The sequence below is a fragment of the Chinchilla lanigera genome, unplaced genomic scaffold (genome assembly GCF_000276665.1).
Source record: "Chinchilla lanigera isolate Chin_1 unplaced genomic scaffold, ChiLan1.0 scaffold00057, whole genome shotgun sequence".
NCBI lineage: Eukaryota > Metazoa > Chordata > Mammalia > Rodentia > Chinchillidae > Chinchilla > Chinchilla lanigera.
This window is the reverse complement of record NW_004955458.1, coordinates 2651536-2667497: the sequence shown is the minus strand read 5'-3', so window position 1 is coordinate 2667497 and position 15962 is coordinate 2651536. Positions and strand designations below refer to the sequence as shown.

The 15962-nt window shown below is 34.3% G+C and overlaps 1 pseudogene; it reads left to right on the top strand.

Moving 5' to 3' along the window:
• The first annotated feature begins 8525 nt into the window (after positions 1-8525).
• LOC102014983 lies at positions 8526-9461 on the top strand (annotated as a pseudogene).
• Positions 9462-15962: the final 6501 nt, after the last annotated feature.

Here is a 15962-nt window from a genome sequence, read left to right as displayed (position 1 = left end):
TTTTTAATTGCCATAATTTTACATATTGGTGGCATTGAAAATGATATTTCAATATATATACAATTTTTAACGATATGCTAATCAGATCAGTGTGATTGGCATATCCATTTCTGGAAAAGAGGTCATTATTTTGATTGGTGGTAATTTTCCTGTACATAAGAAGACATATAGGTCCAAAGAACAAAGGTGGTGAAATTAATCAAAATAAATCTAAAATTCTCTATTTCTCACCATAAAACATGAAAACAAGAACAAATATCAGGCATAAAAAGGGAATTCACTATCATCAAGGCCTGATTCTGTCAGAAGGCTTGTATTCTAAATGTTTACTCAACAACTGAGCATAAAATCTGTTGACCATTATGGTGGAACTGAAATAAAACATTTAAAAATCAATTATTTTAATTTCTCATTTGTTGCCAGAAAGAACACAAAATGATAGACTCCTGGAAGAGTAAGTTGGCAAGCTTCTCCTGAGCTAAATTAAGTCTTTTTACATTGTACCCAAATCACAGTGTATTTACCAAGTTTTTGAAAGCTCATGCTCACATAACAAGCACTTAGTTGTAAATGATAAATGGCTTTATTCACAATTACAAAATAAGAAAGCAATGTACATATTCTTCAATGAATGAAGGGCTAGATTTATGTGGTATATCTAAAGCACGTGTAGACTAAAAGAAACAATTAAACAGAGACATAGATAACGAGTGTTTAATGTACATTGATTGATAAAAAGACAGAGTTAAAAGATCATATACTACATGACTGTACATATATGATGTTTTGGAGAGACAAATTTATAGAGAAACTGAACATAACAGTGGTTTCCAAGACTTGGGTAGAGGGAATTATGGAGTTATCTTCCTTGAACGTAGTTAGAATCTTGTTTTCAGCTCTGCAAAGCATCTGCATAGACAGCTTTTGCCACACAAAAGGTGCTAAACAGTCCTTTAGCAGAGGACTAAGAACTTCCGTCTGACTCATTTCTTCCTGACCATGCACCAATGGAAAGCAGTGCAGTTTAAGACACAGCTCTCTACAGAAAGATCTTGGTCATTGCTGGAAATAATGTATCTTTTTTCCTAATAGCAAATGGAGACCAGTCTATTTAGGATGCCTTTTCGCCTCTAACTTGCACTCAGGGAGCTGTCATTGTTTGAGTGTGTCCCCAAAACTCTGGTGTTGCAACTTTAACTCCTCAGTGTGTCACTGGGGACAGTTGGGAAGTGATGGATCACTGGGGTGGAGCCATCCTTAGAGAATCAGTACCTTTGTGTAAGTTCAGTGCCTGGTTATTATAAGAGTTTTACCCCTTTCTTCTATTCTACTATGTGGTATGAGTTAAAGTGACTGGAGTCACTTAACTACTGCAGGCATCTGGTCTTGAACTTCCATGTCTCCTGCAACATTAGCCAAAATAAACCTTTTTCCTATAAAAGTCAACCAGCTTCAGTTATTCTGTTTTCATATCCAAAAAGATGAACTAAGAGGCCTAAGTGATTTAAATTTAGTTTGACTCAACTTTTATAAAAATATCTTTATCTCTCACTTAGCTGACCAAGGATATGAGAAGGATATCACAGGGAACACAAACAAACAAAATATATGAATATATCACTGCTGGAATGGGCACTCTGAACGTGATTATAGTGGGGTAGAGGAAAACCTATTCCTAAGGGGAGAATACCTAAGATATCACCAGGCATGAAGGTTATTTATGACTCTTGATTTTAAGAGTTGTCCCAGAAGTCTTCCTCCAGAAGAAAACTGCTCATGGAGATGTCTCAAACTGCTTCAAGCACCTTAGATTTAACTACTGTTGACTATGGCATCCCTCACCAGGTGCTCTGTCAGACAGGCTACCAAAAATGAAGGGAGCTGCTCCAACACCTACCTGTTCCTCCACTCACTAATCCATACTCCAGGCCAAATACCTCCTGACATCCTCCTCACTCTGTGCTGAGTCATGGAATGGGCTGACTATTGCATACAGGTGATGCTTTGAAGAACTAGACACATTGGATCAACTGCATTCAGTTCACAGTCCAAGTCAAGTTACTGAATTGGGAGTCCTGAACTAAAACAGCTGGAAAGTGATATTGGGGGCAATACTAACTCTAATCTGAAAGACTATGTATACCTTAGATGCTTCCCCTGCAAATTGTAAACTTTTTCTTCCCAGTAATGGAAATACAAACGTGCATTAAGGCAATCTATGCTGATTTCTCAAGCGATATAGTTTAAAATAGTTTCCTTTTAACATACATTTTGTCTTTTTATAATATAAAGTGTCCTCAGACTTAGAAAAACAAGAACAAGTAAAGCCCAAAGCCCAAAGATGGGAGGAAATTGTAAAGGTCAGGGCAGAAATTAATGCAATTGACACAAAGAAAACTCTACAAAAAATAAATGAATCAAAGAGTTGGTTCTTTGAAAGAATAAATAAAATTGATAAGCCTACCTTATCAAAAAAAGAAAGGGAAAAAGCTCATATTCATGCAATAAGATTGAGAATAATGAAATCACTACAGGTCCTCCAGAAATTCAAATGATCATTAATACCTACTATGAAAATCTTTACTCTGATAGGATAGAAAACTCGGAAGAAACCAAAATTCCTAGATATGTACAAATTACCGAAGTTGAATCAAGAAGACATAAACATCCTGAACAACCTAATAACAATTAATATGACTGTGGTTAAAAACTTACTGACAAAGAAAAGCCCAGGCCCTGATGGATTCACAGCAGAATTTTACAAGAAATTCAGAGAAGATTTAATACCAACACTCCTCAAATGCTTTAATGAAACTGAAAGGGAAGAAATTCTCCCTAAGTAATTTTTGGAGGCATGTGTTATACTGATACCAAAATCAGAGGAAGACCCAACCAAGAAAGGAAACTACAGACCAATCTCCCTAATGAATACAGATGCTACGATTCTCAATGAAATACTAGCAAATAGAATGCAGCAAATCATCAAGAAAATCATACTCCATGACCAAGTCTGATTCATTCCAGGAATGCAGGGATGGTTCAATATACGCAAATCAATTAATGTTATACACCATATCAATACAGCTAAAGAGAAAACCCACATGATCATCTCAATAGATGCAGAAAAACCTTTCAACAAAGTGCAACATGATAAAAACCCTACAGAAAGTAGGAATAGATGTTCTTAACCTTAATCTGATCAAAGCCATCTATGACAAACCAACAGCCAACATCATACTAAATGGACAAAAATTGAAAATGTTTACTTTAAAATCAGGAACAAGACAAGGATGCCTGCTGTCACCACTCCTATTAAACATAGTTTGGTAAACATTAGCCTGAGCAATTAGAAAAGAGAGCGAAACAAAAGGAATAAGTATAGGAATGGAAGAGGTAAAATTATCACTATTTGCAGATGATATGATACTTTACATGGAAGACCCCAAAAACTGCACAAGAAGACTCCTTGAATTAATCAACACATTCAGCAGTGTAGCTGCATACAAAGTCAACACCCAAAATTCAATAGCATTCCTATACACAAACAACAAATAGACTGAGAGAGAAATTAAGGAAACTATACCTTTCAAAATAGCATCCAAGAAATTGACATATTTAGGAATCAATCTAAGAAAAGACATGAAAGATCTGTTCAATGAAAACTACAGTACTCTGAAAAAAGAGGTGGAAAAGGATATCAATAAATAGAAAAACATTCCTTGCTCATGGATAGGAAAAACCAACATTGTGAAAATGGCATTACTCTCAAAATTGTTGTAGAGATTCAATGCAATTACCATTAAATTACCATTAGCATACCTCACAGATTTAGAGAAAACATGCCTTAAATTCATCTGGAACCAGAAAAGATCCAGAACAGCGAAAGCAATCCTGGGTAACAAAGGCACATCAGGTGGAAGCACAATCTCTGACATGAAATTATACTACAAAGCTACTGTCATAAAATCAACATGGAACCAGCTATAAAAAAACCCAGAAGATCAATGGAACAGACTGGCAGACATAGCCACAACCACAAACACACCTAGCCACCTAATCATTGATAAAGGGACCAAACAAACTCACTGGAAGAATGATAGCCTCTTTAATAAATGGTGCTGGAAATATTGGCTTGCTACCTACCAAGACTGAAAATAGACCCAAGCCTATCACCACGCCCCAAACTAAAGCCTAAATGGATCACAGATCTCAATGTTAAAACAGAAACATTAAATCTATTAGAACAGAAAGTAGGTAAAAATCTTGAAGACATAGGGGCAGGCAGGGAGTTCATGAACAGAAAACAAATCACACATGAAATACTTCAAAGAATCAATAACTGGAATTTCATCCTACCTAATGACTCTGCAGATCTGAAGAAATCGCCAGCAGAGTAAAAAGAAAACCCACAAATTGGGAGAAAATTTAGCTGACTTTCCCTTGGACAAAGGTCTTCTATCTAGAACATATACAGAATTAAAAAATATCAAGCCCCACAAACTCAAAGACTCAGTCCAAAAATGAGCATCTGAGATGAACACACACTTCTCAGATAAAGAAATACAAATGGTAAATAAATATATGAGAAAATGTTCAACATCATTAGTCATTCGAGTAATGCAAATTCAAACAACATTGAGATTTCATCTCGCCCCAGTAAGAATGGCTAGCATTAACAAATCAACCAATAACAAATGCTGGTGAGGTTGTGGAGAAATAGGAACCCTTCTCCACAGCTGGTAGGAATGCAGACTGGTGAAACCACTGTAGAAGTCAGTTTGGAGATTCCTCAGCAAACTAGATCTAGAGGTCCCATTCAACCAAACTATCTCCCTTCTGAGTATTTTCCCAGAAGATCTGAAAACATCATACCACAGTGATATATTTGGACCCATGTTTATAGCTGAAAATTTGTAATTATAAATTGTGGAAGCAACCCAAATGTCCATCCACTGAGGAATGGATAAAAAAATTGTGGTACTTTTATATAATGGAATATTACTCAGCTATAAAGAAAGATAAACTCAAGGCTTTTACAGGTAAATGGTCACAACCAGAGACTATACTCATAAGTGAAATAAACCAGAACTCCATGTGTAAACAACTTATTGTCTCACTAGTGCAAGAACTTGAAAGAGTGAATAAAAATTGGGAGGTATGACAGACATTGTGAAAGGAAAGGAAAATGCTCAAAATAAAAAGCAACTAGGGTGAGGCAAAAGAGAAAAGAAAGAAGGGGAAAATATGTATGTATGTATATACAGGATAGCTAACATAGTTGTACTACTGACCTCTACCGCTTTACCGAAGGAACAGTTAATGACTACTTATTTGATCAATCTTGCATGTCTCTATTTGCTTGCCTGAGAAACCACTTTGAAGATATCGACACATACTACCACAACCATTGTTAATTTCTACCACTTTGTCTGCAACTTTGTATTGCTTGTATTGTTGTTATGCTGTTTTGTAAATGGATGTCTGTTTGTTAATACGTTTTCCTTCTTTTATTTTTAAAATAAATTTTAAAAATGAAAAATAAAGCATCAGGGAACAGTTATCTAAAATAAAAATTGGTGATCCTTTGGGAAATGATCCTCTTAAGTGTTATACTTTCATGAGATGTCTTCATTATCTTTGGATATTTTCATTAGGCCTAGGGTACAGAAAGTATAAACACTCCAAAAGGTCAGGACAAATTGTTTTTATATGGCAGTGTGGGTGATCCATAGAAAAAGATGCAGTATATAAAGAAATAAAAGATAGTAAATAGTTTTATTACACTAGTCTAAATCCAATTAATGAATAATTAATGAAGTAATGAAACCATTTCCAAGAGTGCCAGTTATAGGTGAGATAAAAACAGCCAAAGATGTGGCCCATAGAATAATTGCTGAGAGAGGAATGGAGTCTCTGTGTGCTCAAAACAACGTGGTAATAAAAGAATTAAATACTGACATCATGTGTTTGTTCTCTAGATAAACTTGTGTGGGTATACCTTTGAGGGGGCTACATAACACATATATTGGTCTCAGACACATGTTTGTATTTTAAACTTTTTTGCAATTGTTCTTTAAGATGAAAATAATTAACATTTGCAAATGCTAAAGATAGTATTTTCTGCTACATCTATTGTAACATATATTTGTTCTCTTTTTCCCATTAAAGCATTAACCTTTTCTTTCTCTAGCTTCTAGATTATGATTTAGGGAGAAATGTGAAAGAAAACCATGGAATACCAGGATGATTCAGATTTGCAAACTTTTTCTTTTATAAATTTATCTGTTATTCACAATCCCTACCACAACTAAACCAACTGCATTCGCGGGCCTGATGTACAATGCAAATTTTATTTTTCACACTGTGGTTTGGGGGGTAGTCACTCTGCAGATGTTGTATTTTAACAAAAGAATAACTCCCAGTGTAAATTTCTGGTTTATATGGTTTAGATACAGACATTTCTATAATTGTTGCCTTTAGAGTTGTTTGTGTAAATGAGGAAAATATTATAACAGATTGCTTCAAAAGTATCAGAATGTGAAAGGAATGTCCATTAAAATAACAGTGAATTTTTTCTCTCATGTATGTATATTACTAACATTATTAATGTACATGGCCTTAAAAAAAGATGTTTACTATTTAAAAAAAAGAAATTACACATATGGCAGTGACTTAATTTCTCTTCAAGCTGCTCTCTCTTCTGGGAATATCTCATCTTATTTTTCTCTCCCTTTAAGACCTATTCATAATCTAAATTTCCTTTTGTAAACTTCTCCAAATACTATTGAAATAAATACCTCTTTCCTTCCTTCTTTCCTTGTCTCATCCATTCCTTCCTCTCCTCCTTCCTTCTTTCCTCCTACTTCCTTTGAGTACTTGGAATCCAGCCCAGTGCATTCGCAATGAGCTATTAACAGAGATTTTTACTATTATTATTCTTTAATTTTAATGCAGGATCTCTCCAAATTACTAAATTGCCAGGCAGGCTGAGCCTCTGCCTCAACCTTTCATAATGCTGAAATTACAAGTGTGTGCTCTAGGTCCATCCAGTGTGTCTGTATGTTTTCTCAGAAATAATGCAGTTTTCAGGTTGCAAATAGTTATGCTGATATCCCAAATATAGAAAACGTTGTATAATGCCAAAACCATCATGAAAATAGAATAATTTGTGTTCAATGATGTTGATATGAACATAATAATTTTTCTACATTACATATCATTAATCTTAGTATTAGATCTCCAGTGTACTTGCAGTGCAAATGTAAATAATTTAATTTCTTCATTTTGCTGTCTTAAAATGTGCTGAATTTAAAGAGTTCTTTATTTGTTACTATCTTAATATCTATTTAATTGTATGTTAGGTTGAAGTTTGAATAATCTTAGGATAAGAAAAATCAGCCACCTAAAATTTGTGTCAATGTTTTTCTGTGATTCACTATGTTTTTGAAACCTAGCAAATACTCATCTTAGCCACTGAAAGAGAAATTGATCATGTTCCGTAACTACAGAGAACATCCAAAAGAGACCTAAAAGAACTAGAAGCCAATGGAAAGAAATTTTATTACTGCACATTTTCCCCTTTACAATATTTACTTCCTAAGTGATGTATATATAACCTTATTTTAAAGTTTTAATGAAGCTTGTTATCCTACCTCTAAGAGTCTTACTTATCTATGATTCTATCCAGCTTTATCTTTGCTTCTCCCATGTCATACAAGTTCCTCAAACTATAGGTATGTGTCTCTATTTCTGCATCACTATGTTACACCACACACCTTAATTAGTCCTTCCTAACAACCTCAACCAGAGAGGACTGATGCCCACTGATGCTGTTAAACTCTGTCATTTATTGCTGTGGTTCACGGTGGGAGAAGGGATGTGACAGCAGACATTGAAGCAGAGGAAATATTAATAAGAATAAATGATTTATATCCTGTGGTTGATTATTTCCAATTTGAAATAGAATCTCAACCACAAAAGTACATGAACCAAAAATCAGCCATTTGAACTTAATTAGTTGAGTAAAATGGTAAAGCTGTTCCACCCCTGTGTTAAACAAGAGAGTGTGTGTGTGTGTGTGTGTGTGTGTGTGTGTGTATTTGTTGTTTTCTCTGTGCACAATAAGCACTGGAGGGTATCCAATAACAGGTAGCACAATTTTATTAGAATTTTCTTTTGTTTTATTCTATTAAACTTGTTTAATTGAACAGGAAAATGGTACATCATGGCAGCTTTTGTGAATTATTAAGAAAGAGTCTTTTCCGGTTTTCGAGTAACTTTAATTTCCTTCCAATTTTTTCCTAAAAGGGGGAGAACTACATTATGTAAATTATCCTCCAGTAGCAGTGCAGTGAATATGTTAAGTGTCTGTCCAGATGCTCTGAGAATACAGACATTCTTCCTGACCCATTGCTCTGTCATTGCTAACATTAGCGTAGACTCTAGGTATCACTGCTGTTTTTCTGTAGTGATTTGTGTTACTTATTTGCTTTTCTCCTCAGACCTGATAAACTCAAAGTAGAGTAATGAGAAGCCATACCAGAGTGACAGTGTTCATCTTGGCGGACTTGACTGATGATCCGGAATTAAAAGTTGTGTTATTTACCTCCCTGCTTCTTACCTATTTGCTCAGCATCACAGGCAATCTGACAATCATCACCCTCGCCCTGATGGATGTTCACCTTAAGACTCCCATGTATTTTTTCCTTCTGAATTATTCTTGGTTAGAAATTTCCTATACTACCACATGCATCCCTAAGTTGCTCAGTACTATGGCAGCTGGGGACAAAACAATTTCCTGTGACGGTTTTGTTACTCAAGTGTTTTTTGCCTCTTTACTTGGCACATCTGAATTTTACGAGCTGGCAGCCATGTCCTATGACCGCTATGTGGCCATCTGCAAGCCCCTGCATTACACAACCATCACGAACCGCAAAATCCTCACACAGCTTGTCCTCAGTTGCTGGCTTGCTGGCTTTTTCATCTCTTTCCACCACTGCTCTTAGGCCTAAATCTTGAATTCTGTGCCTCCACGTTGTAGATCATTTCTACTGTGACACCACTCCCCTCCTGCAGATCTCCTGTGCAGACACTCACCTGCTGGAGATGATGGGTTCGTCTCAGCTTTAGTGACGCTCTTGGTCACAATCGTAATGGTGATCATATCCTACGCATTTATTGCCCTAACAATTTTCAAAATCCCTTCAACGAGTCAGAGGAAAAAGGCGTTTTCCACATGTTCTTCTCACGTGATCGTCATATCCCTTTCCTATGGCAGCTGCATCTTCATGTATGTGAAACCGTCAGTCAAACAAAGAATATCTATTTCCAAAGGAATTGCAGTTCTCAATACCTCCGTGGGTCCACTGTTGAACCCTTTTATCTACACCTTGCGGAATCAACAAGTGAAAAGAGCCTTTGTTAATATGACACATAGTGTAGTCAGTTTCTCAAATAAATGAACATTCTATTTCACCGTATAATGGAAATGAAAGAAGTTTCCATAATTTTAACAGGTTTCATGAGATATTTTCCTCCATTTCTTTTTTCTTTCAATGCTTTGATGGTTTGCTATTCATCTTTAGATAATTTTGAACTATTTTTTCACAAGAACATTTGCTCTAGTGAAGATAATATTTTTAATCATCATTAAATGGTTTTCCCCTCATCGTCTTCTTTTTCCTGTAGTCGTTTTAAAACCTTTAGGCTGTTGTCAGCTTGTGTCCTTTGTCATTTAAAAGTTCCGGTTATTCGTGATTGTGAAATGAATTTATCTGAAATTGCATTTTTTGTATCATAGAAAGTTATTATACCACCTTGTATTTGTGACATGTGACACACTTAAAGCTAATGTTCATTTATATGTTGGTTATGTTGCTCATTTCTGTGGTGGTGATCTGTGCCTCGTGTGCTCTGTGGACTGTTTGTATCGCTGAAAGCATCAAACGTTTCACCATCACTGGCCTATTTATTTGTGTTTATTGTATTTAAACAAAAGATAATAAAATATAACAAAATTTAGCCACCACTTTTGCTGTTCATATTTAAAAATGTATATAAATAACAGGATTTTTTATTTGAAATTGGACTGCATGGAAATAGCAATTTGTTTCTATAGTGCACAAGTATGTTACAAAGAATTACAGTTAAAAGAAAATGTGTTCATCTTATTGGTTGACTGCAAATTAATAATAAAATGAAATAACTAATTAATATCTCAAATATCTAAGTTCCCTTTGTTAATATAGGGATACTCCCAAAACTAATTGGAAACAATATGTGAATGATTAGTAGGAAAAAATGCTGTCATTGTATTTATTCTTTCAAAAATCATTTATCTGGTGTTCACATGAGATCTCCATGTATATCATATATATCAAGATATGTGTATACATAAACATGTAGAAGCATATACATTTACAGTCAGAGCTCTTAGTGAAGCAGTAAAATGGAAAAATCAAATCCTTCCCTTTAGAAGATTCTCTAGAAGTAGATCAGTATGAACTTTGCTGTGTGATGAGACTATACAAAATTAAATGCAATAAAAATATTTTGATAATTACATATCCTATTTCATGAATGATTTCAAAAAAGTGTATTATGCTATGTTATTATTTTCCAATACTTTGGATCTGCAATCCTTGATTGGAAGAACATATCTTAAGAAAATTAGTACTTAATGGAAGAGAATAAAAGATCCCCAGTAGAAATAAGTCCCTGTCATATATAGTAGAAAATTACACGTTTCTGTAGAATTTGGTGAAAATATGAGTTTAAGTAAAAGAGTTATTTAAACAATTGATTATATATTTTCTTATCATATATATATTTGCATTTTGGGAAAGTACATGTAATAATGTCACCAGTATGTCATAAGTGTAGAGGTTCCCTATAGACTGATTAGTTTTGATTCTGTTTTAAATCTGTTCATTTGATTAGTTTTAATTTCTTCATTTAACTCTCATGGAGTTATTCTGAATTAGTTTACATACTAAGAAGCTTGTCCTGGGCTTGTCAGATACCCAGTTCAAGTGCTATTTTTCTTAAGAACATTGTTAGTCATTCAAGGCAGGGATTTCTGTGTGTTCTTTAATTCAAACACATTAATTTTTAGCAATGAGATGCCATCTATTCTACAAAAGTGATTCTGACTTACGTGTTGATTTAACATTGATACTAATGATTTTTAATCAGTCCCTGAAAATAAAATCCAAATATACAACTCACATTCTGCTTATGTCTACAGATGTGGTTTGTTAACTCATTAAATTGATTTTGCAGAACTGAAATAAAATATCCAGGATTAAAAAACATTATTTGTTATTAAAATAACCATATCAGATGTTTATATTTTGTCTCAAGATGCAGATCTCAAGTTTTGGTCAATAAACATTAATACAGAATCCTTTCTCCTCTAAGCAAAACTTTTTATTTTTAAATTATTTAATGGAAATATAACCTCGAAATTTTTGCTAAGTCAAGAATAAGTTTGAATCATGTTAGTGCTACCCTATAACTAGACTCTTTATTTTTTTTCCCAGTACCAGGAATCGAACTCATTACCTTGTGCTTGCCAGGCAGGCTCTGTGTCGCTGAACTAAATCCCCAAGCCCCTAGACTCTTTAAAAGGTGTAGGTCATGTTTAAATGAAACAGCTTCTTGGTAAAAACCTGAAGTTGTTTGTTGAATGGTGTAAAATATAATTTCCATCTATGTTCGTTAGGCAGATTGGTCTGTAGTTATCTTTTTTGATTGGGTCTTTCTCTGGTTTTAGTATGAGTATAATACTTGCCTCCAATTGAATATTAACTGTTCCTTTCAATAAAGCAGTAGAAATCATTAGTACAACTGCCTTAGCTATCTTGTGTGAGTATATACATTATATATATGTATATATATATATATATATATATAGAGAGAGAGAGAGAGAGAGGGAGGGAGGGAGAGAGACAGAGAGACAGAGAGACAGAGAGAGACAGAGAGACAGAGAGAGACAGAGAAAGAGACAGAAAGAAAGAGAAACAGTGACAGAGAGAGAGATAAATATATATATATATATATTTTCCCTTCTTTCTCCCTTTTCCCTCATCCCAGTTGTTCTTTCCTTTTGAAACATTTATTCTCTTTCATTCTTTATCTTAAAAATAAAACAATAAAACTTGCCTCCCGAAATGAGTTAGAGAGAATTGCTTCCATTGCAATTTCATTGAAGAGTTTTCAACACTCTTGAAGAGTGTTGGCGTGAAATCTTCTCTGAAATCTTGCAGAATTCAGCTGTGAATCTGTCAGGATCTTAGCTTTTCTGTTGATAAGTTTTTAATCACATTTTCAAATTCATTAATTGATATTGGGTTATTCAGAATTTTTATATCCTCTTTAATCAAATTTGGAAATTCATAAGTATCTAGGAATCTGCTCATTTCTTCTGTGTTTTCCATCCATTGAGAGAAAAGATTTTCAAAGTAGGTCTTGATTACCTTCTGAATTTCTGTGGGTTCCATAGTGATTTCACCCCTTTCTTTCCTTATTGCATGAATTTTAGTTATTCATTCATTTTTTGACAAGGGTGGCTAGGGGTGTATCAATTTTATTTATTCTTTCAATAACCAACTCTTTCATTCATTAATTCTCTGTAGTCTTTTCTTCATCTCAGTTGAGTTAATTACTACCTTGATCTTTATAATTTCCTCTGTTCTTTTGCATTTGGGTTTGACTTGTTCTTTTTTTTTAAAGTTTGAAGTGCAGCACTCAGCCATTTATTTGTTTTCTTCTATTTTCCTGATGTGGGAGTTCACTGCTACAAACTTCTGTTTGAGGACTGCTTTCAGTGCAACCCACAGATTCTGGTAAGTTATAGTTATAATTTTGTTCATAGATAATGTTGAATTTCTTCTTTAATTTCACATGTGACCCATTGATTATTCAGTAGATAGTTATTTAATTTCCATGTGTTTATGGAGTTTTTGTGGTTCCTTTTCTCATTAATTCCCAATTTCATTACACTATCGTCAAATAATACATTGGGATAATTTCAATTCCGTTGCATTTAGTTAAGCACTTTCTATGGGGTAGTATGTGGTCTATTTAAGAGAATGTCTCTTGTGCAGCTGAAAATAATGCGTATCCTGATGTTCTGGGGTAGAACACTCTGCAAACATCTACTAAATCCATTTGTTCACAGGTTTGCTTCAGTTTTGCAAAAATACTTAATAAAATACTAGCAAACAGAATGCAGCAAGTCATCAAGATTATACATCATGACCAATCATGCATAACATGGTTATAGATCATGACCAGGTTTACAAGGACGGTTCCATGTACTCAAATATATGTAATAAACCACATCAACAGGGCTAAAGATGAAAATCGTATGGTTATCTCAATAGATGCAGAAAAAGCTTCTGACAAAGTCCAACACTCATTCATGATTTAAAAAAAACCTGTAAAAAATAGGAATAGATGGGCTTTACCTCAATCTGATCAAAGGAATCTATGACAAACCAACAACAAACATCACACTAAATGGACAAAAACTGAAAACTTTCACGTTAAAATCAGGAAGAAGACAAGGATTTCCATTGTCACCACTCCTATTCAACAGAATTCTGGAAGCATTAGTCAGAGAAATTAGACAAGACAGAAATAAAAGGAATAAGGATAGGAATGGAAGAAGTATATTATCATTATTCATAGATAACATGATACTGTAATAGAAGACCCCCAAAACTCCACCAGAAGACTCTAAGAATTAATGAATAAATTCAATAGTATGGCTGGATAGAAAGTCAACACTGAAAAATCAATAGCGTTCCTATACACAAATAACAAGCACACGAGATACAAATTAGGGAAATTATACCTTTCCTAATAGCATCGAAAAACTGAAATGTATGGGAATCAATCTAAAAAAAGGAGTAAAAGATCTACACAGTGAAAACTACACTACTCTGAAAAAAGATTCAAGAGGATTTCAGAAAATGGAAAGACATTACCTGCTCATGGATAGAAAGAACCAACATTGTGAAAATGCCCATATTCCCAAAATTGTTTTACAGGTTCAATGCAATCTGGATTAAAATAACATTAGTATACTTCACAGATCTACAGAAAACATTCCTGAAATTCATCTGCAACCAGACAAGAACCACAATAGCAAAAGCAATTCTGGGCAACAAAGGCAAGGCAGGAGACATCACAATCTCTGACTTTTAAATATACTATAAAGCTACTGTGAAAAAACCAGCATGGTATTGAAAAAAAAAAAAAAAAAAAAAGAAACAAACAGACCTGAACATGCTGGAAAATGCAGCCACAGCCACAAACACTCTCAACCACCTTTTCTTTGACAAAGGGCCAATCAAGTTCGTTAGAAGAAAGATAGCCTCTCTTTAAATGATGCTGGATGAACTCTCTTGCCAGATGCCAAAGACTGAAATTAGGTCGATGTCTACCACTGTGTACCCAGTTAAAGTCAAAATGCATCAAAGATCTAAATATTACAAGAGAAACACTAAGTCTGCTGGAAGAGAGAGTAGGTAACAATCTTGAAGACATCGGGATGGGCCAAGTGTTCCTGAACCAAAACCAAACTGCAGGGGAAATACTTGAAAGAAACAACAACTGGGATCTCATCATATTGAAAAGCTTTTGCACATCTAAATAAATCATCAGCAGAGTAAAAAGAAAACCCACAAATTAGGAAAATATTTTAGTCCTTTGTCCCTCAGACAAGGGACTTTTATCTAGAAGATATAAAGAATTAATAGAATCAGGCCCTCCAATTTCAAAGACCCAATCAAAAAATGGTCATCTGAGATGAAGACAGACTTCTCAGGTAAAGAAATACAAATGGCAAATAAATACATGAAAAAATGTTCACCCTCATCAGCCATTGAAGAAATGAAAATTAGCACAACACTGAGAATCCACATCACTCCAGAAAGAATGGCTATCATCAAGAAATCAACCAATGAGGAAGCTGGTGGGGGAAAAGGAACCCTTCTCTACTGCTGGTGGGAGTGCACAGTGCTGTCACCACTGCTGAGATCAGTCTGGAGATTCCTCAATAAAGTAGGATTAGAGGTCCCATTCAACCCAACTATTTCCCTTTTGGGTATTTTTCTAGCAGAACTAACAACATCATACCACAACAATATGTGTGCACCCATGTTTATAGCAGGGCAATTTGTAATAGCTAAATTGTGGAAACAACATAATGCCCATCAGCTGAGGAATGGATAAAAAGATGTGGTATTTTTATATAATGAAATATTACTCAGTTATAAAGAAAGATCAACTCAAGGCTATTATAGGCATATGGATGCATCTAGAGACCACACTCATAAGTGAAATAAATCAACCTTACATGGGTAAAAAATATATTGTCTCCCTCATGTTAGAATCTGAAAGAGTAAATACAATCTAAAGGATAAAACAGATATTGTGAAATGGAATTAAACTTCTCAAAAGCAAAGAATGGCTGGGATGAGAGAAAAGAAAAAAGAATGAAAGAACGGAAAATATGAATATATATATATTTATATATACACACATATGATAGCTAAGATAATTGTCTAATTTCTAATATGTTATTAAAAGGAACACTTGATGCTTAACTGTTTCATCAATCTTACCTTCCTATATTTGTTTATCTGAGTAACCATTTGAAGATACCAATATGTAATACAACAATCATTGTTCATTTCCTATGGCCTTGTCTGAAATTTTGTATTGTCTTTAATGGTTTTATGTTGTTTTATTTATGCCTGTGTGCTTGTTAATATGTTTTGGTTCTTTTATCTTTAAAAAAGTTTGTTAGTTTTTCTACTCTGTAAAACAAAAAAATAAAAATAAATAAATGGAATATTATTTCTTATATTTTAAAATGTATTTCCTAACCTTATTGGTGTCTTTCTGAAACATACCAAATTCCCTGTATTCAGATAGAGGAGCAAATCTACACT